This window comes from Pelodiscus sinensis, chromosome 14 (assembly GCF_052426305.1).
Source record: "Pelodiscus sinensis isolate ZL-2025 chromosome 14, ASM5242630v1, whole genome shotgun sequence".
NCBI classification, from domain to species: Eukaryota; Metazoa; Chordata; order Testudines; family Trionychidae; genus Pelodiscus; species Pelodiscus sinensis.
This window is the reverse complement of record NC_143065.1, coordinates 18,251,548-18,278,144: the sequence shown is the minus strand read 5'-3', so window position 1 is coordinate 18,278,144 and position 26,597 is coordinate 18,251,548. Positions and strand designations below refer to the sequence as shown.

General features: G+C 45.8%; 1 long non-coding RNA gene across 3 annotated transcripts in view; it reads left to right on the top strand.

Annotated features, from left to right (window-relative positions):
* LOC142818325 (uncharacterized) overlaps positions 1-26,597 on the top strand; it is a 51,209-nt gene that overhangs the window by 1,201 nt on the left and 23,411 nt on the right. The window lies entirely within an intron of this gene.

The following is a 26,597-nucleotide window of genomic DNA, read 5'->3' as shown; positions in this document are numbered from 1 at the left end:
TGAAAAGCAAAGAAAATTAAGGGTACCAACCAATCTGTGAAACTGCACAGACTCAGGATCTGATTTCAAAATGTACTTACATTTATTAAGAAGTTGCCTATTTTATAAGATTCATTATGAAAATCTATTTTTAGAAGTTTAGGGGGAACCATTTTTGGCAGAAAAAGGGTGTATTTCTGTTGGCTCTAGAACAGTGTGTTAGAAGTTTGAGTTTTTAAATCTCGGCTTGACAAAACCCTGGCAGGATTGATTTAGTTGAGATTGGTCCTGCCTTGAGCAGGGGGCTGGACTTGACCTCCTGAGGTCTCTTCCAGCTCTGTGATTCTAAGTTAAACATTATATAATGCCAGAATGAAAACCAGATGACTCACCTAAGGTATACATTCACTGTGTTTTGCAAAACAACCAAAGATCAGTGGATTTTTTCCCTATAGCTTTTCCCTTGATCCTGCAAATAACGAGAAAGACATGTTTTTGCAAAATGACTAGAAGAATTGGGGACTGGCAGGAAGAATAATGATTTAGATGGAAAGAGATAAGAAGCTCTTTAATTAGCTAGAACAGGGCAGGGGAAGTGCTTTTTTTTTTTTTTTTTTTTTTTTTTTTTGGTTTGGGGGCTACTGACCCACAGAAAAATCTGTCAGGGGCTGCACACAAGTGAAAAGTGGAGAAAAACCCTCACTGAGGCCCCTGACTGAGAAAGAGGAAGACACACCTCAAGTTCCCCTTGTACACCAGAGCCAAGAGGGTCCAGCCTAGTAGATTTTGTGCACTCCAGCCAGCATGGGCTCCCCAGTGCTTGGGAGGAGGGCTGAACCTTGGGGGCTGACTACAAGCAAGCTGAGCTCGGGCTGTATGCAGTCCCCAAGCCTGAAGGTCCTCACCCCGATATAGAATGGCTATTTACTGCATAGTATAAGAGAGCATTTTCTTCCTCCTCTTTCTCTCCTGGGTTTGAGTATATTACTTCTGCAATAGTATCAGGATATCCTCTTGGCTACGTCTAGACTGGCATGATTTTCCGGAAATGCTTTTAATGGAAAAGTTTTCCGTTAAAAGCATTTGCGGAAAAGAACGTCTAGATTGGCACGGACGCTTTTCCGCAAAAGCACTTTTTGCAGAAAAGCGTCCGTGGCCAATCTAGACGCGCTTTTGTGCAAAAAAGCCCCGATCGCCATTTTTGCAATCGGGGCTTTTTTGCGCAAAACAGCTCTCAGCTGTCTACACAGGCCCTTTTGCGCAAAGAGGACTTGCTTGAACGGGAGCAGCATAGTATTTCCGCAAAAAGCACTGATTTCTTACAGTAGGAAGTCAGTGCTTTTGTGGAAATTCAAGTGGCCAGTGTAGACAGCTGGCAAGTTTTTCTGGAAAAGCGGCTGATTTTCCGGAAAAACTGGCCAGTCTAGACACAGCCCTTGTGTTTGAGTTCCAGCATTTCTCCTACAATGGCCGAAAGAATGATGGCAAACAAAATCCTGATACTCTGTCTTTAGAATAGTGGAGGAGATGCTGCAAAGAAGGTTTAGGTAACCTATGCTGAAGGCTTTACTGGTCGTCAGTTGTCCCAGGTGTTAGGGGAGCTCAAGGGTGACACAGCCATTTTTGCTCTCCCCGTCCTGGGAATAAACAAGCACAAATCCCATTAAAAGTCAGGCGAGAGAGCGAGAGGCAGGAGGAGGAGGAGAAGAGAAAGGGAGAGTGAGAGGCAGTAGGGGGAGAAGAGAGAGAGGCAGAGAGAGAGAGGCAGAAGGCGGAGGAGAGAGATGGAGCGAGATTCCAGAGGCTCAGGAGAGAAGACCAATGTGGAGGAGAGCTGAAAATCCCGTCTTATGGCGGGTAATTGGCTAGTATAATATAATAAAATTTAACATCCCCGTGGAAGGAGAAACACCTCAGCAGTCCAACACTGTGGCATTTAATTTCAGATAGGGGAACTACACAAAAATAAGGTTAGTTAAACAGAAATTAAAAGGTACAGTGACAAAAGTAAAATCCCTGCAAGCTATATGGAAACTTTTCAAAGACACCATAATACATCAACTTAAATGTATACCCCAAATTAAAAAAAAACGCAGCAAGAACCAAAAAAGTGCCATTGTGGCTTAACAACCATGTAAAAGATTACCCATGGACTGATAACTGGTTAAAGGACAGGAAACAAAGGGTAGGAATAAATGGCTAGTTTTCAGAATGGAGTGTTGTCCCCTAAGGGTCTGTACTGGGATGAATCCTATTCAACTTATTTATAAGTGATCTGGAGAAAGGGGTAAACAGTGAGGTGGCAAAATTTGCAGATGATAATAAACTGCTCAAGATAGTTAAGACCAGAGCAGACTGTGAAGAGCTTCAAAAAGATCTTATTAAAATAAGCGATTGTGCAACAAAATGGCAAATGAAATTTAATGTTGGTAAATGTAAAGTAATGCACATTGAAAAAAAATAATCCAAAGTATATATACAATACAATGGGGACTAATTTGGCTACAACTACTCAAGAGAGAGATCTTGGAGTCATTGTGGATAGTTCTCTGAAAACATCCACTCAATGTGCTGCAGCAGTCAAAAAAGCAAACAATGTTAGGAATCATTTAAAAAAAGGGATAGAGAATAAGACAGAGAACATCTTATTGCCTCTATATAAAACCATGGTATGCTCATACATATGTGGTTGCCTCATCTAAAGAAAGATACATTGGCAGTAGAAAAGGTTCAGAAAAGGGCAACAACAATGATTAGGGGTTTGGAACAGGTCTTATGTTTAATGAGAGATTAAAAAGACTGGGACTTTTCAGCTTAGAAGAGAGGAGACTAAAGAGGGATATGATAGAAGTCTATAAAATCATGACTGTGGAAAAAGTGAATAAGGAAAAGTTATGTTCTTGTCCCATTATATAGAACTAGGAGTCATCAAATGAAATTACAGATTGGACCTCCCTTATTCGGCACACTTGGGACCTGATCCATCCTGACTGAGGGAATTTGCCGGATATGGGGAGATCCTCTTCCACCAGCCTCCCAGGTTGCTCCCCCTCCCTGCAGCTAGCTCCACTATGGCTCCACTGCCATTTGGGCTCCAGCCTGCAGGGCTTGGACTTGGACTCCGTCCCACTGGGGGTCCCCAGGAATGGAGCTTTCCAGCCACCATGGCCCCACTTCTCCTCTGCCCGATCAGGAATCCCTGGGGACGGGGCTTGCCAGCCGTCCCACTTCTGCTACGCTCTGCTGGGTATCCCTAGGATGGGGCTTGCTGGCTGCCCCACCGCCGTCCCTCCCAGCCAGGGCTCCCAAGGACAGGGCTCATCGGTGCCGCTGTTGCCCCACTGGCTGGGGCTCCCAGCCGGTTCACATTTCCGGGCTCCTGGGCTCTCTGATCCAGCACCATGTGTGGTCCTGCTGGACCATAGATGTTGCTGGACTAGAGAGTTCCGGATTTCAGAGGTTCAACCTGTAATAGGTTTAAAACAAACAAAAGGAAGTTTTTCTTAACACTGCACAGTCGGTCTGTGGAACGCATTGCCACAGGATGTTGTGAAGACCAGGACTTTAACAGGGTTCAGAAAGAACTAGATAAATTCATGGAGGTTAGGTCCATCAAAGGCTATTATCGAGGATGGGTCAGAATGGTGTCCCTAATTTCTTGTCAGATGCTGGGAATGGGTGACTGGAGAAGGAATGCTTGAAGATTCCCTGTTCTGTTCACTCCCTCTGGGGCATCTGGCATTGGCCACTGTCCAAAGATAGGATACTGGGCTAGATGGACCTTTGGTCTGAACCAGTATGGCCATTTTTATGTTCTTATAATATTTTATAATAAACTGCATTTGAGCAGAATAACAGTACATCTCTGTTGTCTCAGTCTCCTGAGAGGGGCAGCACATCAGAGAAATATCGAATAGCAATCTACAAAGGAAAGTATTTTCAAGGCTGCCAATCCTTGGTGTCATTTTTCCACTTTCCATACATTTCAAACTTGCAACAGTGTGTTTATAATGCAACTCAAAGACTTACCCAGCATTGCTGAGGTCCTTCAGGCTAGAGGGTTGGGAGCATGGGGGAGAGGGGTGCAGGACATTTTTTGGGTTCCTCAGGGCGGGAGCTTGGGGATATGAGGGGTCCAGGAGTCAGGGTTTGGGGTGAGGAGGGGCTCAAGTCAAGGGGCTGGAGGGGGGGTACAGGAGTCAGGATTGGGGGATGAAGAGGGGCAGGGTGGAGGTGCAGGAGTCAGAGCAGGGGGTGGATGACTCAGGACAAATTGGGGGGGCTTAAGGGCAGGAGTGGAGGGCAGCCAGGGCTTCTCCACTAGCTTCTCCCTGGGGTTGGCCCAGAGCCAGGGGAAGGGAATCTGCACAGGCTGCCCACCAGGTTTTCCCTGGGGTCAGAGTAGGAGGCCATGCAGGCCACCCACAGGCTTCTTCCTAGAGCCAGTGGGGGCTGTGCATACCTGCCCGCTGGCCGGCTTCTCCCGCGGTTTGGTGATGATCATGCATGCTGCCCGCTGGCTTGGACTGCATAGTGCCTGGCAGCAGCTTTCCAGGGCTCTGCTGCCTGCCAGAAGCTGCTTGCTGGAGTGCTTGCTGACCCCCTGTCATCAATAATGAGTATAACGGTACCTACTATCATCTCTCTCATCTTTATTTCATGGGAGACAATCACATTCCACGCACATCCCACTATCCTGGCACAACCAAACCCTGACCTTGTTTTAAGTTAGGATAAGAGGAGGCTGCATACCAAATTTGGTGGCTCTAGCTTTTACCATTTAGGAAGAGTTCTTGAATGAATGGACTCACATAGGAATGGACAGACAGATGCATATTTCTAAAATATATAGTAAGATAAGTTACAAAATACTTTATTTTATATTTGGCAGTGAGCCATTTCTTTTATCTCCACATCTTTTGGCACTACATGTTTAGAAACTTTCCCATTAACAGTCAATGGAATGGCAGAACTTGGTCCATAATAGGCTTGGAGTTTGAGCTACTATTTCAACCCAAAGATGGTTCTTTCAGGTCAAGATAACATTGGCTGGGCAGTCTGAGGAAGCCATGCTACACTCCTCTCCCCACCCGTGCCCCATAAACAGACATCAGTCTCCAGGGCTGTCAGTCGCATCTTTAATGGGTACTTACTTCACTTAGTTTTTAGAAAAATATATATGGTTTTGTTGTTCTGATGACCTATGTTTTAAACAAATTTTAAATATTTCCTCTATATTTTCTCTGCAACCCATTTAGAACAATATACTTAATGTTTCTTCTTTTTTGTCTCCTAATTAATGGGTAGTAAATATTGCTTAATAGTTCAACCCCCCCAACAATTATTTCTCCAACACTGTTTATGTTCGAGAATATCCCCAGAAAAGGAACATTTTCCTAAAAATTGTCATTCAAGGTTGGTGTGTTAAGGTTGCTCCCTTCTGCCTGAATGAAGGCTACCTTTGACATGCTTAAAATAGATGGACAGAACAAATAGTTAAGATGCCAGTGCTTATAGTACTTTGACTGAGAGCCATTTTGGGTTGCCAATATCCCCCATAGCTGTAGAAAATACACTGAAAAATACTTAATAGTTCCACTGCATAATTCATATTTGCAGAATTGTGCCCATAATCCATCCAAAATAGTAATCAACACCTGTTTTTCTACTAGCAATAACACTACATATAAAATGTTAATAAAATCAGTAAGTTATGCAATTTGCTGGTAAAGATGGAAAGATCAAGTAGTCCGGAAAAGACACTATCAGGTAAAAATTGTCCCTAAATGTAGATTTTATAAAAAAATCAACTTACACTAATTACCTTAGTATATTTTCCATGTTTTCAATAACGTTTTAAATTTTACTTAAAACAATTTTTAAACATATAATGCAAAGGTTTAGGATTCTTATTTGAGTACAACCCCCATAAACTGAAAATGGACCTAATTCTATTCTTTAGATGGACTTTTTGTTTGAAATCTTGCTAAAGAAATATCAACGAAACAGCAGAATCTATTTTATTATAGATTTTAAAAGAAGAACCCTAAATACATAACAACAACCAGATGCAACCTCTGGCTTCTTTTAACATCAAATCCCAGAGCAGCCTGTCTGATTATGGTCACTGACCTACTTTTCATTCCTTTTTCCTAAGATAGCATCAATAATGTCCAGAGCATGAAAACAATAAACATGTAACTATGGCAATGTTTTCTAACAAACAGCTAATTGCAGAGACATCTGTAACTATAAATAAGGTAAATCCCAGCAGTCCTTTCTCAGAGATAAATTAACATATTAGACTATTCACTTTTCATTTTCCACACCACTATTGATGAGTTCACACCAGTATAATATGTTACCTAGCAAATGATGATTACTACCGGGCAAATTAAGATTTTTTCAAAAGAAAAAATATGATGAAACAAGTGTGAAAAAGGAAACAGCATCCACTCAACCCTAGGAGTTAAAGACAATGGAAACTGGGTACACAAAAGAAATCAAATGGAAGGACTAACACAGTGTTGCAGTCTTGCTGTTTTTCCAGACTATTTTAAAAGAGGATCATAATGCAGGACAGTGACAAATGTATTCCAGCTAAAATATGTGGGTCACGCTGAGTTTGCAACAATGTGAACCCCTATTGGGGATAACATGGCTTCTCCGTGAGGCAATTTACCTTCTTTAGATGAACAGATAAATGTGAATTAACAAGGAAGAATCTGAAACATCTGAACAGGGTTATTGATCTGCTAAAGACCTAGATAAGTCATAGAGAAACTAATGCTTGTTTTGGTAGGCATCTATGATGGATGCGGCAGCAGAGTTAGTAGCTAAGGGATCATCACTGTCAAAAAGAATCCTTAGAACTAAGGCAGAATAAAAAAACCCTTTAATTATTCTGTAGAAATGGGGAAATAATGTCCCATGTTAGCAATATATAGAAATGACTTTTTACTTAGGAAGTCACAGGCTGTAGGCAAACATATCATAAGGAACAGAAATGCCTAATATTTCAAATGTGTTCTACAAAATGCAGCTGTTTGTGACGAGAAAATGTGGTTTTAATAAATACCTAGTGATACTACTGAGTTTTCCATCTCCCTTGTGATGTTGCAGTAATCATTTCAATTTGTCTACAAGCCAGCTTTCCCCCCATACTTTACAGAAACAGTGCAGGGAACAAATAAAATGGAATAGGCAAAATTACATGTTTTTAACAACGGCAGACATTAAAATTATCATAAATTGGTTATGTGAATATTTCTGCTCAATTTAACCCCACATCTTAAAAAGCAGTCTCACTAGATATGGAAAACTGAGGGTACGTCTACACTACAGCGCTAATTCGAACTAACTTAGTTCGAATTAGTTAATTCAAACTAAGCTAATTCGAACTAGCGCATCTAGAACTAAAAACTAGTTCGAATTAGCGTTTTGCTAATTCGAACTAGCGCGTCCACACTGATTGGACGCAGGGGGGCATTTAAGGGCAGCTGAAACAGGTTCTGGCAGGGCATCAGGTCAGTAGTTGCTTTGTGTGGCTGCTGTCTGAGGCTATCTGAGGCTTGTGCTTAAAGGGACCCACCCTGGACAGCCGGTTCTCAGCTTTTCCTGCTTCCTTGCCAACCTCGCCGAGGGACAGCAAAGCGTTGGTCTCTGTGCCCGTCTGTGTCGGTGCTTCCCTTCGGGGGGGCCGCCGCAGGTGGCAACATGGAGCCACAGCTTGCCCTGCACCTTCTGGTGCACTTTCTGGACTTGCTGCTGCAAGCCTGCCACCAATGGCTCGAGGCTACCTGGCACCTCCTGGTGCACGTCAGCCCCCTGCCTCTCCGCCTGGCCCCCCTGGGGGCCGTGGAGGAGCCGCGGCGGCACCCCGGCACCGGCGTGCCCCGCCGCGTCTGGCGTCTGGACACCAGCAGCGACTGATGGGACCGCATCATCCTGGAGCGCTGGGAGGACCGACAGTGGACCCAGAACTTCAGGATGAGGAAGGACACCTTCCTGGAGCTCTGCGAGTGGCTCGCCCCTGCCCTGCGCAGAAGGGACACTCGCATGAGGCCCGCCATCCCCCCCCAGAAGCGGGTGGCCATCGCCCTATGGAAGCTCTCCACGCCGGACAGCTACCAATCCGTTGGGAACCAGTTCGGCGTGGGGAGATCCACCATCGGAGCGGTGCTCATGCAGGTACGGCTCTCGTCGGCCACCGAGCCGGGAGAGAGGGGGGGCTGCAAGGAGGGGATGGGCCGCCCCAGGGACAAAGGGGGGGCGGGAGGAGGCGAAAGCACTTCGCACCGGAGGGGACGGTCTGTCCCGGCCGTACTACACGCCGCCAGGGGGGTTGCTACCGGGAGTGGGGCGTGGGGCACTGCCAGGACACGAACGCTCCCAGCCACCCGGGCGCCCCACTGATTGGCGCTTTGCTGTGTCTCTCTCCGCAGGTGGTCAAGGCCATCAACCGGGTGGTCCGCCTCGCTGACCCGGACGCCGTCATCCGGGGCTTCGGTGCCCTCGGCTTCCCCAACTGCAGGGGGGCCATCGACGGGACGCACATCCCCATCCATGCCCCGGAACACCAGGCGTCCCAGTACGTCAACCGCAAGGGGTACTTCTCCGTGATCCTGAGGCCGTGTGTGACCACCGGGGCCAGTTCACGGACATTAATGTGGGCTGGTCAGGCAAAGCACACGACGCCCGGGTGTACCGCAACTCCTCCGTGTGCCAGCAGCTGCAGGCCGGGACCTTCTTCCCCGACCGCCACATCAGGGTCGGGGATGTGGACATGCCCGTGTGCCTGGTGGGGGATGTCGCCTACCCACTGCAGCCTTGGCTGATGAAGCCGTACACGGGGCACCTCAATCCCTCCCGCCAGGCCTTCAATGCCAGGCTGACCAGGGCCCGCATCGTGGTGGAGGGGGCCTTCGGGCGACTGAAAGCCCGCTTTCGATGCCTCCTCACCCGTCTCGACCTGGCCAAGCACAACATCCCTCCCGTGGCGGCAGCATGTTGTGTGCTCCACAATTTGTGTGAGTGGAAGGGGGAGGCTTTCCTGCCAGCCTGGATGGCTGAGGCTGACCGCATGGCTGGACACTACGGTCAGCCCCGCACCGCTGCCATCCGGGAAGCCCAGCGGGGGGCCGTCCGGATCCGGGAAGCCCTGCGGAAGAGATTCCTGGTGGAGGAGGAGGACTGACCTCTCCCTGCATGCCCCACTGGGGCCTTCTTCCACCCTACCCCCCTTCCCCTTTCCCCTCCCTACCTACTGTAAAATAAAGACACCTGTTTTTCAAACAAAAACGTCTGTTTATTTCACATAACTGGGGTGGGGGAAGGGAGGAATGAGGGTGGGAGAGGGGAGGGGGAAACCTGGGACGAGGGAGCTGGAAGGGGAGGGAAGGGAGGAAGGGAAAGGAAAGCTCAGGGGTGGGAGTCCGGCTGCCTCTCCCATCTCGCCACACTGCGGGTCCGGGGGCGTCGGTGGGAAATGGTTGTGGGGGGGGGGCAGGAGGGACAGGGGGTGTGGAGGAAGCAGGAGCGGGAGCAGGAGGAGCAGCAGGAGGAGGAAATGGGAAGCGGTCGAGCAGGCTCTGGAGGTGGCCTCGCAGGGCACGGCCCTGCTCCTCCAGGGCCTCCAGACTCCTCCGGCACAGCCTCAGGTCCTCCTGGACCCAGTGGTCCTGGGTGCGGAGCTGGTGATCCATGAACCGGAGGTGCCGCCTTTGGTACTCCTCCTCATTCCTGGCTCTTCTGCTTGCCCAGGCACGGGCAGCTGCTGTAGGCGGTGTGGTGCACCCTGCAGGCCCAGGTGCTGCAGCTGTGGTGCAACAAGACCAGCGGTCAATTACCCCAGGGGCCCAGGTGTGTGAAACCCAGCTCCCCTCTGCAAGGCCAGGGCCCCTGCAGGATCCCCAGCTGCTGCTCCTTGGTGGGCAAGGCCCAGGCACACGGTCCCGGGGCTCCCTCTCGCCCCAGCCCCCCGTACACATAAGGGGAACACGATGGTACTCATATGTGGACGCCTCCCCGGCCTCGGACGACACAGGCGAGCGGCTCTGTGGGGTGCCTCGGGGGTCCCGGGTCCCGGGCAGGCTGGCGGCAGGCTCCTGGCTCTCAGAGCCCTCCTCCTCGTCCTCTGTCTCCTGTAGCGGGCCCTCCTCCCCGGGGTCTATCACGTCCCGGGGGGGCAGGGACGGCATGAGCCCCCAGGAGGCGGTCCAGGGCATGGAAGTGGGGACAGGCCTCCGGGTCGGCCCCTGGCAGGCAGGCCCGGGAGTAGGAGTGCCGCAGATCTTTAATCTTGCGGCGCACCTGCTCCTGGCTGCGCTGGTGGCCCCTGGCGGCCAGGTTGGCAGCCATGCAGCCGTAGACGGCTGCGTTCCTGTGGCTAGTGCGGAGATCGTGGACATTGGAGGCTTCCCCCCAAACCTCGATGAGGTCCACGATCTCCGCACTTGACCAAGCGGGCGCCCGCCTTTTGCGCCCCCATGCTGGCTCCTGGGAGCCGCCAGGCTGGTCCTGGGGAGCAGTGGAGAGCTGGGTGTCCTCACGTGGCTGGCTAATAGTGTGGCAGGTGCAGGGTCTGCTGGCACGGGTGCTGGCAGCCTTGCAACTGGCACAAACTGTGTAGCCAGCCCGTGGCCCTTTAAGGGCTCTGGGGCCGGGAGGGGGGCAATAGAGTTTCCCTGGTGTTGGCCAGAGTGGCCACCAGGGAAACCTGGGAAGCCTTAGCCTCCCACTACTTCGAATTAAGGGTCTACACAGCCCTTAATTCGAACTAGCTAGTTCGAACTAGGCTTAATCCTCGTAAAATGAGGTTTACCTAATTCGAACTAAGCGCTCCGTTAGTTCGAATTAAGTTCGAATTAACAGAGAGCTAGTGTAGCGCCTATCAACGTTAGTTCGAACTAACGTCTGTTAGTTCGAACTAACTTTGTAGTGTAGACATACCCTGAAAGAATGGAAGGCATAAGGGAAGATCAGAGAATTTACTTGTATATCTTAGATGGACTTTGTAGGTTTCCAGTAAAGCTTTCTGATATCCATAAAATCAGTAAAACATGAAAATCTATCTCAAAGAGATTATCAGTGTAATCAGCTGTATCACTATCAAAAGAAAGCAGGAGTAATTCTGCATCACTTTCTTTTTAAAAATCTCCAAATACCCCCTCAGGAGGTCTGAAACTAAAGCTCATTGCAGGGATACATAGTCTATCTGATTACAAACTTTCTCATATACAAATAGCAGTGAAAATGTTCCATAGATTTAACCATGGAAAGGAGATCCTTTCAGGAAGTGCAGTCATTTTTCTCCAGAAAATTTAGACTTCTGTGTAATAAGCTGCCACACTCTCAAATCCTTTGTGTTCTTGTGTCAGTACTGCTCTCAGATAATAAGCACTAGCATCAGGGTCCAATATGAATGGGGTTTTGAAACACAGGTAGACCAAGACAGCAGCAATCCCAAGAGACTTTTATAATTCTGAAAATATAAAATCACACTCGGTTGACCATTGAAAAGACTTACCTTTATCACCCTACCAATGCAATGCTTTTGCAATATTGACAAACCCATGAATAAACCTATAGTAGGAGAAGAGTCCTATAAAAACTGAAGTTTCATGAGTGTCTAAAAGCTGCCCAGTTTTGCTCTGCCTCAATTATTATTTTAGAACAACTCAGACTTTGGGCTATTGACAACCTTCATCTCATCGCAGACCCTTTTTAAATGTTTTCATTCTCAGTCAGAAGTTTTAGTATTCACCAGAATATTATCTAAATATAATAATCAAGTTGAGAGAGCCATGATGTGCAGTATTCTCTCCATAAACCAATGCTGCAGTTGCATGACACAACCCCAAAACCTTAACATTAAATTGCCACAAGCTTTTCCTATTGCAAAAGCAGGTTTTTTTCTGTCCCTTCCACCTACAAATAGCTATTTTTAATATCAAATGAATTGGATATTACGTGAAGTCAGGAAAACTGCCCCATCTCAGATTCCTATATTAATTCCTGCTCTACAACACAGCAATCATAGCACTTTGAGTCATGGGACTCTATGCAGAGTATGTGCTATTACAAAAACTTTAATTTTCAGGTGTCTGGTTGCCTGCTATGTTTAATTTGTGCTTGTAGAATTTACTTCAGTCTTAAATCTAAGTATGTCATGTGCAGATGTTTCCTGTCTGCTTTTTTTTCTATTTTGTCCATGAGTTGGCGGAAAAGGGCACATTACAGCTGTTTAATAACCATAACATGGAAAACCATGGGTAATAGTAGCCTACCAGAGTCAAGTGTAGAATGTGTAGATCTTGAAACTTTAATTGAAGTGCACAAGTTATGAGCAAGAAAAATTGTTTAGAAATGAGTGGAAGAAAAACCTATAAAATTTGAGACAGGATGTTTAAAAACAAATCTGTAATTGTATCTGCAACTTACAAAGCAGGTTTCCCCTCTAAACTGAAGAAAGAGGTAATTCAAAGGCTATATTAAAAAAGCATATGAATCTCTCATTCCTACCAGTGGCTGAGTGACATGGAAGTAAAGCTGCCTGTTAGATCCTTCCTTTTTACAGATCTCAGCACAGGCCTTCCAATCAGCCATGGAACAGCTCAGCAGCAAAATCCTGGTCTGGTAAATGACATGCTACCCAGCTCAGCATTAGGACCTCTGGAGAACTCCTTGAGGAGGCTTAGTATAGTATAGGCCAGGGGTCAACAACGTACAGCACATATATCGTAAGTGGCACATGCATGATGATTTTTTGTGGCACACGCAGCAGGACGTAGGGGGCTAGTCAGCCCAGCAAGAGGAGCGGGTGGCATGACCCTGCGCTGGGCTCCATGTCTCTGGGGCATGTAGATCCCAGGAGTTAAGGGGTTAACATCCCTCCCCTTCCCCCCCCCCCACTACAGACTGTGCCGCCTGCTCCAGGAGGGGGCAGGGATGAGGCTGCTCTGCAAATCAGGGTGGTGCAGCCAGTCACATGCTGCTGCTGCTTTGGTGGGGCGCCCGGGCCCAGGCTAAGCCATGGCTGCTCCCCGCAGGTGGGGAGACCCTTCCCCAGCACCCCGCTGCACCTGGTGAGGGATTGGAGACAGCCCTGGGCAGCCTCCCCCAGCCTTGGAGCTGCAGCCTGCAGATGAGAGGTGAGCCAGAGCAAAGGGCTAGGCTGGGCAGGGAAGTGTCTCTGCCCTCCCCGGCCGCTCCTTGCCCCAGCACTGCTCCCGGGGGGCTGCAAGTCCCAGTTGTGCTGCCCTGCTGGTGTGTGCACTGGGAGCACAGGGATGTGAGAGCAGGAGGGGGGTGAAGGAGGATGCAGGGGTAGGATGGGAGAGGGCAGGGCTTACACTGAGGGGATGGGGAAAGTTATATCTTGGCATACCACTTCTGAAAGGTTGCTGACCCCTGGTATAATCTCTTGGGTCATATGTACACATCAGGACTAAAGCTGAGATAAGCTACGCAACTTGAGCTATGTAAATTACGTAGCTTAAGTCTAAATAGCTTATTTTGGCTTTTGGCTCTTTCTACACAGCAGAAAGCCTGAGAGAGCACTCTTCCTCCAATTTCCCTTACTCCTCGTACAATGAAGGTTATAGGAGTTGGAGTAAGAAGCCGTCCAGCTCGACATTATGTCAAAATAACTGCTTGTGTGTAGATGTGGACTATGTTATTTCGGAATAATGTCAGTTATTCTGAAATAACGCTGGTGTGTAGGTAGCCTTGATGTTTTAGGCAAAAGCCTCTGGCAACAATGCAGAAAGTTTAATGATTTCATGGCTGCTAAGTATATTTAACTTGAACTTGAAGCACTGTGAATTGCCTCTGCAACTGCTCAGACCAATGTTGATTGGATCAAGCCCATAGCTGGGTCTTATGGAACTCTTCACCTGACCTGCCTTTTTCCTCTAAATGCCACTCAACTTCCAGAATATGAGCCAAATTCACACCTTGTAGAAGCTGGTACAACTCCATTACAAAACTGAACCTATATCCAGCTGAATTTGTTCCTATAACCAGACTCAAGGCCATGCCATTATGAACAGTGACTAATTTGTGTGTGCAGAGGTGGTGAGGGGAGAAGGAAATGTTGTATTATGGACTACTTCTTGTCTAGGAATGATCAGAAATCCCATTTTATGTTTCACTGTAGATAGCATGTTAGCATGCAGAACTTTAAAAAGTAAAAGGGAAAGATTGTAGAGCAATACAATGTCTTTCTCTTGTTAGAAATCATTTGTTTCCCAGCTGGCTGATGTTTTAAGACATGTTGCTTATATGAACTCGGAAAAGCCACATACTTGTATTTATGGGTAACTGTACAATGTGTGCTTATTGCCTGTACAAGAAGTAAAATGTTAACAATTTGTAAAATAAATAATTACACTGAAAAGATATTTCTCCAATTTAGATATTAAACCAAACCTAATCTAATTTGCTACAGCTGGACACCACCTGCAGAGTACTGTTTAAGTACTTTGAACATTACACACTTATCTTTTAAATATTGATAATGCCATTTTTCATTTATGTGACATGAAGTCCCACAGGGAATAATTATGCTAATAAACCTTAATGATTCTTGCAAATAAATGATCAAACAAAATTGCTACTGTTGATTTATATTAATGAATGCCTTTAGGAGGAGATTTGTCAGGATGTGCTGTTTCTTGAATTCCAATTCATCTTATTTAGCAGAAGAATGTACATAGTTTGTTAAACAGATTAAGTGTTTAAAATATGTGTTCATGGAGTTTCTGCAGTTCATAATGTTCAGGCATTATGCCTTATGGCAAATATGCACGGAGTGGTTTCTTTGTATATAACTTTTCTTTAGTCTTTGTATTCCTTTTATTTCCCTCCTTGTATCCCCGATGGCTAAAACAAAAAGTCAAATTTTATATTTTAAAGCTTTCCATTTGTGTTGCTGAGATTCTGAGAGCTATCAACAATGACCTAATTGCCCATGTATGATCTAGGTAAGAAATTAGTGACCTGAAGCATACTTTTCTTTACTCTTTTTCTGGGTGAACAGGTGCACTGCTGTCAACAATGGTGTTCCAAGCCATCTGATTAGATGAACTTTTGGTGCTCTTGCCAAAGTAAAATATGTGTAGCTTGGTGGTCCTGGGATTTTTAACATTTATATGAATAATAGATCTAGTAAGAACTGGAAGGGATCTCAAGAGATCATCAAGACTAGTCCCCTGCTCTCAAGGCAGGACCAAGCACCATCTAGATCGGGGTGGACAACCCATTCTGGATGAAGAGCCAAGATCTAGCTGGATCCAGTTCGAAGAACTGGGGCAAAAGGTTGCAGAGAGAAAAAAAAATGGAGCCCCCAAAAAGTTGTAGAGCAAAAAACCCCCAAAAACAACAACAAAAAAAGGAGCTCCCGTCATATTGGATCCACCATTTTGATCTGGACAGCTCCCCTGCCCCGGGGAGCTGGGAGGCATGGACCATGTTCAGGTGGCGGCTTTGTGAGCCTCAGCGGTGGCTTCACGAGTCGCATTAATGGGGAGGAAGAGCCGCATACGGCTCACGAGCCACATGTTGGACACGCCTGTTCTAGATCATCCTGGATAGACATTTATCTAACCTGCTCTTAAATATCTCCAGTGAAGGAGATTCCACAACTTCGCTAGGCAATTTATTCCAGTGTTTAAACCACCCTGACAGTTAGCAAGTTTTTCCTAATGTCCAACCTAAATCTCCCTTGCTGCAGTTTAAGCCCATTGCTTCTTGTCCTATCATCAGAGGCCAAGGAGAACAATTTTTCTCCCTCCTCCTTGTAACACCCTTTTAGATACTTGAAAACTGCTATCATGTCCTCTCTCTCTCAGTCTTCTCTTTTCTAAACTGAACAAGCCCAATTCTTTCAGTTTTCCCTCACAGCTCATGTTTTCTAGACCTTTAATCATTTTTATTGCTCTTCTCCGGACCTTCTCCAATTTCTCCACCTCTTTCTTGAAATGTGGTGCCCAGAGCTGGACAACGCTCCAGTTGAGGCCTAATCAGTGCAGAGTAGAGCGGAAGAATGACTTCTTGTGTCTTGCTCACAACACTTCTGAGAATGCATCCCAGAATCAAGTTTGATTTTTTTTTGCAACAGTGTTACACTGTTGACTCAGCTTGTGGTCCACTATGACCCCTACATCCCTTTCTGCAGTATTCCTTCATAGAGAGTTACTTCCCATTTTGTGTAAAGTGGATTATTCCTTCCTAAGTGGAGTATTTTGCATTTGTCCTTATTAAACTTCATCCTATTTACCTCAGATCATGTGTCTAGTTTGTCCAGATCATTGGGAGGGGTAATTGGTTGCACTTGCAACCTCTCCCAGCTTCGTATCACATGCAAACTTAATAAGCGTACTCTCTATGCCATCATCTATCTAAATCGTTGATGAAGATATTGAACAGAACTGGTCCCAAAACAGACCCCTGTAGAATCCCTTCCACCGTGACTGTGAACCGTTAATAACTACTCTCTGAGAATGGTTATCCAGCCTGTTATGCACCCACCTTATGGTAGCCCCATCTAGTTTGTATTTCCCTAGTTTATTGATAAGAAGGTCATGCGAGACTGTATCAAATGCCTTACTAAAGTCTAGGTATAGCACATCCACCGCTTCTCCCTTATCCACAAGACTTGTTATCCTATCAAAGTAAGCTATCAGATTCATTTGACATGACTTGTTCTTTACAAATCCAGGCTCCTACCTATCAATCTATTATCTTCCAGATGTTTGCAGATGAAGTCTCTAATTATTTGTTCCATTATCTTCTCTGGCACAGAAATTAAACTGACTTCTGTAGTTTCCTGGGTTGTTCTTATTTCCCTTTTTATAGAAGGACACTGTATTTGCCCTTTTCTAGTCTCCTGGAATCTCTCCCAACTTCCATGATTTTTCAAAGGCTCAGATCTCTCCTCTGTCAGCTCCTGGAGTATTCTGGGATGCATTTCATCAGGCTCTGGTGACTTGAAGACATCCAACTTTCCTAAATAGTTCTTAACTTGTTTTTTTTTTATTTTAACTTCTAAACCTACCCCATTTCCACTAGCATTTATTATGTTAGGCATCCCTTCATCATCAAGCTTCTTGATGAAGACCAAAACAAAGATGTCATTAAGCACTTCTGCCATTTCCAAGTTTCCTGTTATTGTTTCTCTCTCTCCACTGAGCATTGGGCCTACCCTGTCCTTGGTCTTCTTGTTGCTTCTAATATATTTGTAGAATGTCTTCTTGTTACTCTTTATGTCTGTAGCTAGACTGAGCTTGTTTTCTGCCTTCACTTTTCTAATCTTGCTCCTGCACTCTTGTGTTGTTTGCTTATATTCTTCCTTTGTAATTTGACCTCGTTTCCACTTTCCGTGAAGGTGGACCTGGTCAGTTTCCACTCCTTTCTGATATACTGGCAAATGAGATCACTCTATTAAACTTGAAAAATTCTAACCAGGATTACTCAGAAAATTTTGTATAGCTGATGGCTTCATGTTGTGGGTAGTAAGACTCCAAAATTAGTACAGTACCTTTGGTCCCCAGGGTAGTACAGATATGACATGGCCAATTTCTGTGGGGCAGAGCAGAGGTTGAGAAGAAACATATCTAAGTTTAGTAATAGAGATGTAGCTGTGTTAGTCTGGTCTTGCTGAAACAAAAGACCACAATTTGATCTGAGGAAGTAGGTCTGGCTCACGAAAGCTCATCATCTAATAAACCATCTTGTTAGTCTTTAAAGTGCTGCATTGTCCTGTATTTTATATCTAAGTTTAGTGACAAAATAAACTTTGAGGTCATGCATGTTTAACCAGAGTAGAGCAGGAGAGAGATGGGAATTAAACACGTGCTTAAGTCTGTCCAAATTCAGCTAAGTACGTATGCCCATGCTTAAGATGCTTAAGCTGTTGGTTAAGATCTGGACATAGGTAGCCAAGGGAGTTTCTATTACATGAATAAATGTGGTTCTCTCATATAATAAATAGTTGCCTCTGTCAGATATGGAGGGCAGAATTCCTCTCTTCATTAACTCTGAAATCCTTTCAGGAATTAAACAGTTTGTTAAAATGACCACTAACTTGACTCTATTTTCATCCATCCTGGTACTTATCAGTTGTCCCAATTTTTAAGAGCTGGTCAGATACTTTTCAAAAGCTCAAAATTGAAGAAAAATAATTTTCTCTGGAAATATCTTTCCATATTTCAACAACCTCTAATGAAACACTATCACTTTGTAATGCTGTATCCACAGTGGAATGGTGGTTTGACTCAGACATGGCCTGAGGATGTTTAGATACACATTGATCATGCTGCACCATGAAATTTTGCTAAACCATCATGACATTAAAAGTTTTCCTTAGAAGCCAATCCCAGGAAAGTGGCTACAACACAAGAAGCTAGCATTGTCTGCATCCTAATACGAACAGCCTGGCCGCTGAGATGTATTTTTCTGATAATGGTATGGAATTAATTTGATTTCTGGAATTTTTTTCTGCAAAATTGAATGTTCTCAGGAATCATCGCAAATATGTAATTTTTCCTTTAAAAATGGGTCTCAGTGGCATGGGAATATTTAAAAAAGTGAGAGCACTAAGCCCCCTTACCCCTATCTACCCTCACCCCAGCTGGGGCTGGGAGCAAAGCCCTGGCACTCAGAGTTGGCAGCTGGGACCCTGGGCATGAGGCTGACAGCAAAGTCCCCTGGTGTGCAGGGCTCTAACTGGAAACCCTGCAAGCAGCACTGACAGCAAAGCCCCTGGTGGACAAGGCAGCAGCTGGTAACCCGTCGTGAGAGGCCAGTAGCTGGGACCCTAGATGCTAGGTTGAGAGCCTGGGGGTTCTTGCAGCGCCCTCCACACTCCTACTTCCCAGATGAAAGAAGTATCTAATCCTGAAGTCCCTGGGGATTCTATACATGGAGTGCTTACAAGATTGGGAGTCATTTAAATTCTGCAAAAGCAAAAGCGGCGAGGAGTCCTGTGGCACCTTATAGACTAACTGAAGTGTTGGAGCATAAGCTTTCATGGGCAAAGACCCACTTCGTCAGATGCATGGTAGTGGAAATTACATCTGACGAAGTGGGTCTTTGCCCACGAAAGCTTATGATTCAACACTTCAGTTAGTCTATAAGGTGCCACAGGACTCCTCGCCACTTTTGCTTTTGCAGATTCAGACTAACACGGCTACCCCTCTGATATTTAAATTCTATGGGCTGAGAATGATATAACTTATCATCTTTACTTTCACACACTGGAACTTTAAAGCCCTGCTGTTGGATTCGTTCAATGAGAGCCCTGTGCAAATACAAAATTGGTATCCGCATCCAATCCACAGACATGCTTCGCAGATTTACAGGACTCTACTTTCAATAAATCTCCAAGCAACTAATCGGTGAATGCTTTCAGAAATATAATTACATTGTGTACAATGTGTTGTACAACTAAAGGGATAACAAAAGGTTTAAGAGTCAAGAACTCCTCAATTCTAATTTGGACTCTGCCACTAACTGTGTGTGTAGCCTTCAGCAAGTCATTTCAGCTCACTGCTTTGTTTAGTAGGGATAGTAATACTTGCCATCTCTACCTCACAGGAGTATTGCACAGATTAGTCAATTAATATATAAATTGCTCTATATTAAATGAGTATGTAAATTGTTCTATATTAAACGTTAAGTGTCTGCCATCTTCCATGATATTAATGGAGGAAGTGCGGGGTTGGGAATGGAGGTTGGTGCAGAGGGGAGCTCAGGGTAGGGGACTGCAGTGCAGTAAAGTGTGTGGGGTCTGGGAGGGAGTTTGGGTAAAGGAGGGAGTTGTGATCTGGGACACGTATTGGGGCGCAGGAGAGGATTCTGATCTGGAGAAGGACTGTAGGTGAGGATGTAGAGCCTGGGAAGGGGTTGCGACCTGGGGCAGGGGTGCAGGAGGGGGTGAAGGGGTTTGGGTTGTGATCTGGGACAGGGGATTGGGATGCAGGAGGAGATGCAATATCTGGGAGGAGTGGGGGTACAGAGGGTTTGCTTAGTGATCTAGAGCAGAGAGTTGGGGTGTGGGAAAGAGTAGAGTGCCAGGTGCAGGCTTTAGATAGGAGGCACTTACACCCTAGGTGGTTTCCAGCCAGCAGCCCCGTGGGAGTTTTTGTTAGGCTCCCTCCCTGCTATACACCCGCAAGCCAGTCAAAGCAGCCATCTGTGGGGTCCCTGTGCGTGTCGGCACTCTGTGCGCACCTAGGGGAGCCCTCTGCACACTGTCTGTGCTGCAAGCATGGCCCAGGTAGCTCTCATTGGCTGGATTGTGCTGGGAGTGGGGGCAGCACGCAAAGCTCCCCTTCCTGCCCAGGGCACACAGAGCACACATGGCCCTCGTAGATGGCTGTTTTGAGCAGCTTGGGAGGGAGTAGCAGGCAGGGAGCTTGCCCGAAGCTCCTGAGGGGCCATGAGATACTGGTGGGCCGTATTTTGTCTGCCTCTGTTCTAGAAACTGCTTGTTTCCTAGACATGCAATCCATTTTTATTCATTCTGTATGTGGACTTCCAATCACACCATCTGGCAAATGCTATACACTTTTACAATGCAGAAATTTTCATTCTGTGTTGCTCTTGCATTGACCTTTCACGCTCAAGTTAGATGTTGTGATGTTAGCTTAACAACAGTTGATATATTATTTGCATATTATTTTGATAAGAAAATATTCATTGATAGTTCGTGTTCTTTTTAAAAAAATGCACATAAATCATTAAATTAGTTATGTATTGGCTAAAAATTAATATTGGTGGCTTATAATTTACAGAGTGAATTGTGGCTGTTTTTAATATCCAAATCCTTTTATCCGTAACTTTTCTAATGAATTCACACACTTTAATTTTTATATTATTTTCATTTGACACCATGACTGTACATTGCCAGTTACAAAAAACAAATTACCACTTTCTAGACTGCAAGATTCTTCTTTTTCTTTTTAATACTTCAGCTGCTCTGTAAGGAATGATTTAGAAGAAAAGTTTATTCCCTAACACCTGACAAAACAGCTGCTTTGTCCTGCACCAGTCTTCTGAAAAGTCTAAAAAAATTGTATTTCTGAATTTCATAGCCAGAGCAGCCATGTGTTAGGACAGAGTGACTTTAAATGCAATATACAGAATATATCAGATTGTGTTTTGGCTAAAAACTTAAATATTTAACTTTAAAATAAAAATAGATCAAACAGAAACGTGTTAACATTTCTTTCATAAATAATATTTTTAGGAATTTATAATATAGCCATAAAAAAGATGAAACAGTGACACCCACTGGCAAACTAATTCTTATGTCACATTGTAAGGCTCTGGGGGTACGTCTACACTACAGCGCTAGTTCGAACTAACTTAGTTCGAATTAGTTAATTCGAACTAAGCTAGTTCGAACTAACGCATCTAGAACTAAAAACTAGTTCGAACTAGCGTTTTGCTAGTTCGAACTAGTAAGTCCACATTGAGTGGACTCTGAACAGGGCTTAATGATGGCCGGAAGCAGTGCCGGCAGGGCATAAAAGGAGGACTTAGAGCATGGAGATACTGTCTCAGGCTAGCCGAGGGCTGTGCTTAAAGGGTCCCGACCCCCACCCCGGACACACAGTTCTAAGGGGTGCCCCGCTTGCAAAGAAGTTCTGGCTTGGAGTGCCCTGAGTGCCCACACTGGGCACATCACACCACTCGGCCATCAGCCCGGCTGCACTTGCCACAGGCTGCCATCTGGGGAGAGGGAGTAATTGGGGGGCTGCAGGAGAGCTTCCACCCCCAGAAGCCCGCAGAGCCAGCCCAGTCCTCCCCATCGGGGGCTCGTACCCCATTCCTCCCTCACCTCCTTCCACTTGCCCTTCCCTAGCCCCCCTTCTTATTGATGTACAAAATAAAGATAACGTTTCTTCCAACATTGACTCTGTCTTTATTGAAAAAAACTGGGGGAGACTGGGAAAAGGAGGTGGGAGAGGGGAAGAGAAAGGCTGGGAGAGGGGAGGGCAACTAACATGATCAGGGGTTGGGAACAGGTCCCAGATGAAGAGAGGCTACAGAGACTGGGACTGTTCAGCTTAGAAAAGAGGAGACGGAGGGGGGACAGGATAGAGGTCTCTAAAAGCAGGGGTTGGGTGGAGAGGGTGCATTCAGAAAAGTTCTTCCTGAGTTCCCATAAAGAAGGACTAGAGGACACCAAAGGAAAGGAATGGGTAGCAGGCTTCAAACTAGTAAGAGAAAGTTGTTCTTGACAAGGCAAATAGTTAACCTGTGGAACTCCTTGCTGCAGGAGGTTGTGAAGGCTAGAACTAGAACAGAGTTTAAAGGGAAGTGAGATCAAGTGATGGAGGTTGGGTCCATGGAGTCCTATTAGCCAGAGGGTAGGAGTGGTGTCCCTGCCCAAAGTTTGTGGAAGGCTGGAGAGGGATGGCACGAGACAAATGGCTTGGTCATTGTCTTCGGTCCATCCCCTCCAGGGTCCCTAGGGTTGGCCGCTGTCGGCAGACAGGCTACTGGGCTAGATGGACCTTTGGTCTGACCCAGGACGGCCATTGTAAGCTCAGGGCTCAGGGTCGGGGGTCTCAGTGGACCCCCTTGATTTTCATGCACACCTGGTCCTGGGTGGCCAGGCTGGCAGCTCTCCTGCCCTAGCCGGCCACTTTCCTGTGCCTAGTGCGGAGATCGTGGACGAGGTCCACGATGTCCGCACTAGCCCAGGAAGGTGCCCGCCTCTTGCGGTCCAGGGCAAGCTCCCGGGAGCCGCCAGCCTGGTCCCGGCAAGAGGGGGTGGGCTGGGGGGCATCGGGTGGGTGGCTCTGTGCCGTGCCAGGTGCAGGGTCTGATAGCTGGGTGCTGGCAGGCTTGCACCTGGCACGGGCACCGTAGCCAGCCCGTGCCCCTTTAAGGGGTCCGGGGCCGGGAGGGGGGCATAGAGTTTCCCTGGTGTTGGCCAGAGTGGCCACCAGGGAAACCTGGGGAGGGCTAGCCTCCCACTAGTTCGAACTAAAGGGCTACACAGCCCTTAGTTCGAACTAGCTAGTTCGAACTAGGCGTTAGTCCTCGTAAAATGAGGTTTTCCTAGTTCGAACTAAGCGCTCCGCTAGTTCGATTCAAATTCGAACTAGCGGAGCGCTAGTGTAGCGCATAGGAAAGTTAGTTCGAACTAACGTCCGTTAGTTCGAACTAACTTTCTAGTGTAGACATACCCCTGGTTCTCAGCCTGGAGTGATACCGAGAAGGTTTAAATTTTAATTAATTTCAACACAGATCGCAGCAGATTATTTACATTTTTTCAACAGCTCTAGTCACATGTCCAGCAAGCATCACAGAGGTGTTTTCAAAGTGCTGCAAAATTTAAGCTTTTATTAGAAAAAGAAAGTTTATAGACTTTTGATTTTGAAGGTAACCTAACTGTAAATGACTGCAGTAGTTGGGATGCTTAAACATTTAGAAATGGAATAACATGCAATTAATGACATTTTCAGTAAGTATCTATACAGTATGGAGTTTTCTAATATGGTATTTTCAAATGTGTATAATCTGAGTATAAATGTTACATTGGTCATGTATACTGAATAAATGTAATACAATAAAACAACAAATTTATAATTCTTTGGATGAAACATGAATCTTATCCCCTTCAAGACTAAGAGCAAAAACTAGGGAAAATTGATAATAAAAATACAATATGAAAAAGCCAGAGGTCAGTGGGGGACTCCATTTACCACTCAGTCTGTTTGAATATAATAATATTGCCATGCTTTATCAGGAGTGTGAAATTATGCTGGCTAACTTGGTTACCCTTAATGTACACAATGTCAATCTACTGCAGGGATAGGCAATTTTTTACCAGGGGTCGCTTCAAAAATTTTTGAAGTAGTCCGGGGCCACACTAGAAGAGGTGGCGCCTCAAATGAAAGGGGCGGAGCTAGGTGGCTTCTGCACCCCCAGACCATGATTGGTCTGGGGGTGGAGGAGCCTCTTTGCCCCCCCCATCCCACTAAGTACCCAGGCTCCTGGTAGTGGGAGGAGACTTCCTGTGCTCCTCCACCCCCAGGCCAATCAGGGCCTGATGGCGGTGGAGCATGTGAAGCCTCCTGCCCTGCCAGGAGCGCACTGCTTCTAAGTGCCACGCACTCCTCACGGGGCAGGGGTAGGGCGGAGGAAACTGTGCACTCCTCCTGCCGCCAGGCCAATCAGGGAGCTTTCTTTGCTGATCCCTCCCATCTTCCACTCCTTATATGCTTTCTGCTTTTTCTTAATCACCTCCCTGAGATGCTTGCTCATCCAACTTGGTCTAAAACACCTACCTATACATTTTTTCCTCTTTCTTGGGATACAGGCTTCTGATAGCTTCTGCAACTTAACTTAAAATAATCCCAGGCCTCCTCCACTTTTAGGTCCATAAATTCTTTAGTCCAATTCACTTCCCTAACTAATTTCCTTAATTTATTAAAATTAGCTCTTTTGAAATAAAAAATCCTAGTCTCAGATTTATTTTTGTTTATCCTTCTATTTAGTTTGAACTGAATTAGCTCATGATCACTCGAGCCAAGGTTGTCCCCTACAACATTTCTTCTATGAGGTCCTTGCTACTCACCAAAACCAAATCTAAAATGGCTTCCCCCCTTGTTGGTTCAACAGCTACTTGATGAAGGAATTCATCAGCAATCACATCTAGGAAAATCTGAGCCCTATTATTATTACCAGTATTTGTTTCCAGTCTATATCTGGAAAGTTGAATTCTCCAATGATTACACAGTTTCCGTTAGTATTTACTTCTTTAAAAACATTAAAGAGGTCTCTATCCATATCTAAATTAGATCCTGGTGGTCTATAGCACACCCCAAGCACTATCCCAGGGGAGGATCTAATAGTTTTCTTCCCAAATGTAATTTTTGCTCAGACAGACTGTCTTCTCCATTTCTTCACTTTTTAATTCTTTGCAATCTACCTCATCATTGATATACAATGCGACTCCACCATCTTTACCTTTATTTCTGTCTTTCCTAAACAACACATACCCTTCAATACCTGTACTCCAGTCATACCTAGTATTCCACCATGTTTCTGTTATTCCTATAATATCTGGTTTCACTTCCTGGACCAGTAGCTCTAGTTCCTCCATTTTGTTACCTAGGCTCCTCGCATTGGTGTACAAACATCTTAATTTTTGCTGTTTCACCTCACTCACATTCTTTACCCCATTTGGCATGGACATTGTACCTCCAATATAACCTACTAGACTAGTATCCACTCTTCCCTTCCTTGTTATGTCTATTCTCCTACCCCCGGCTATATCCTTTCTTACTTCCTTTTCCTCCCTCTCAATGCTAAAATCCAGTGTAGAGATTACCTGGACATCTCCCAACCATCTCCCCCAGATTCCTGGTTTAAAGCTCTCTTAATCAGTTGTGCCAGCCTCCATCCTAGAAGTGTGTTTCCTTCCCTACTTAGGTGAAGTCCATCCCGAGAGAACAGTCCTCTGTCCGTGAATGCCTCTCAGTGGCCATACATCCCAAAGCCCTCCTTATAGCACCTCTGCCTGAGCCAACTATTGAGCATCATAATCCTATTACACCTTTGTTGCCCTTCTCTAGGAACAGGCAGAATACCACTGAAAATCACCTGAGCCTCCATTTCCTTAAGCGTCCTCCCCAACCTGGCATAGTCTCCCTTGATTCGTTCCAGCGAGAATCTAGCCGTATCATTTGTTCCTACATGAAGGATGATCAATGGATTCTTTCCCGCTCCCTTTAGGATCCTCTTCAACTTTAGTTCCACATCCCGTATCTTAGCACCTGGCAGACAGCACACCCTTCTGTTCTCTGGATCAGCTCTGGTTACAGGCCTGTCTATTCTTCTCAATAAGGAGTCCCAAATCACATAGACCTGCCTTTTCCTGGTGACAGTGCGATTCTCTGGTCTATCCCTTGTTTCCTCTGGCTGCAAGTTCTTTCCATTCCTATCTTCCCTTGTAATCTTCTTCAACCCGTCCTGTATCCTCCTGGTGCTCATTATTGGTGTTGTCTCCATCGACTCTTCCCCTTTATGTATGGGACTCGCCACTCTTCTCTTCTTCTTGCCTTTCCACCTTCAGTGGCCACCTGCTGTATCCCTTCTCCATTCTCCAACTCCGCATGCCTGTTCTTGAGCTCTATTTCTCCTTCACTGGCCCATCTTTTCCTCTGCCTGGTTCTCATAGTCACATGCTTCCACTGTCCATTTTCTTCGCTCAGCAGTCCCCCCTCAGAGGCCTTTGATCCTGCTTCAGTCTGCATGTCTAAACTTTTCCCTTCAGCCACCACATGCCTTTGCTCCATCATCTGCTCGAATCCCCTTCTAAACTTGACCAGAGTTTCCACCTGCATTTCTAATCCTTGGATCTTTTCTTCCATCAGTTCTGTTAGGCAACACTTCATACAAACAAAACTCCTTTCAGGTACCCCCTCCAGAATCATATACATATCACAGCTGCCATATCCACTCAGTCTCATTGTGTCCTCCACTGCTTGGGTTATGGCCACTGCTATCTCTGTGTTAAACAGCCTTCTCACCTAAATCCTGCTAGTCCGGCCAAAAGAAAAACAAACCAAAATACCTCCCTATGGCAAAAAAACCCA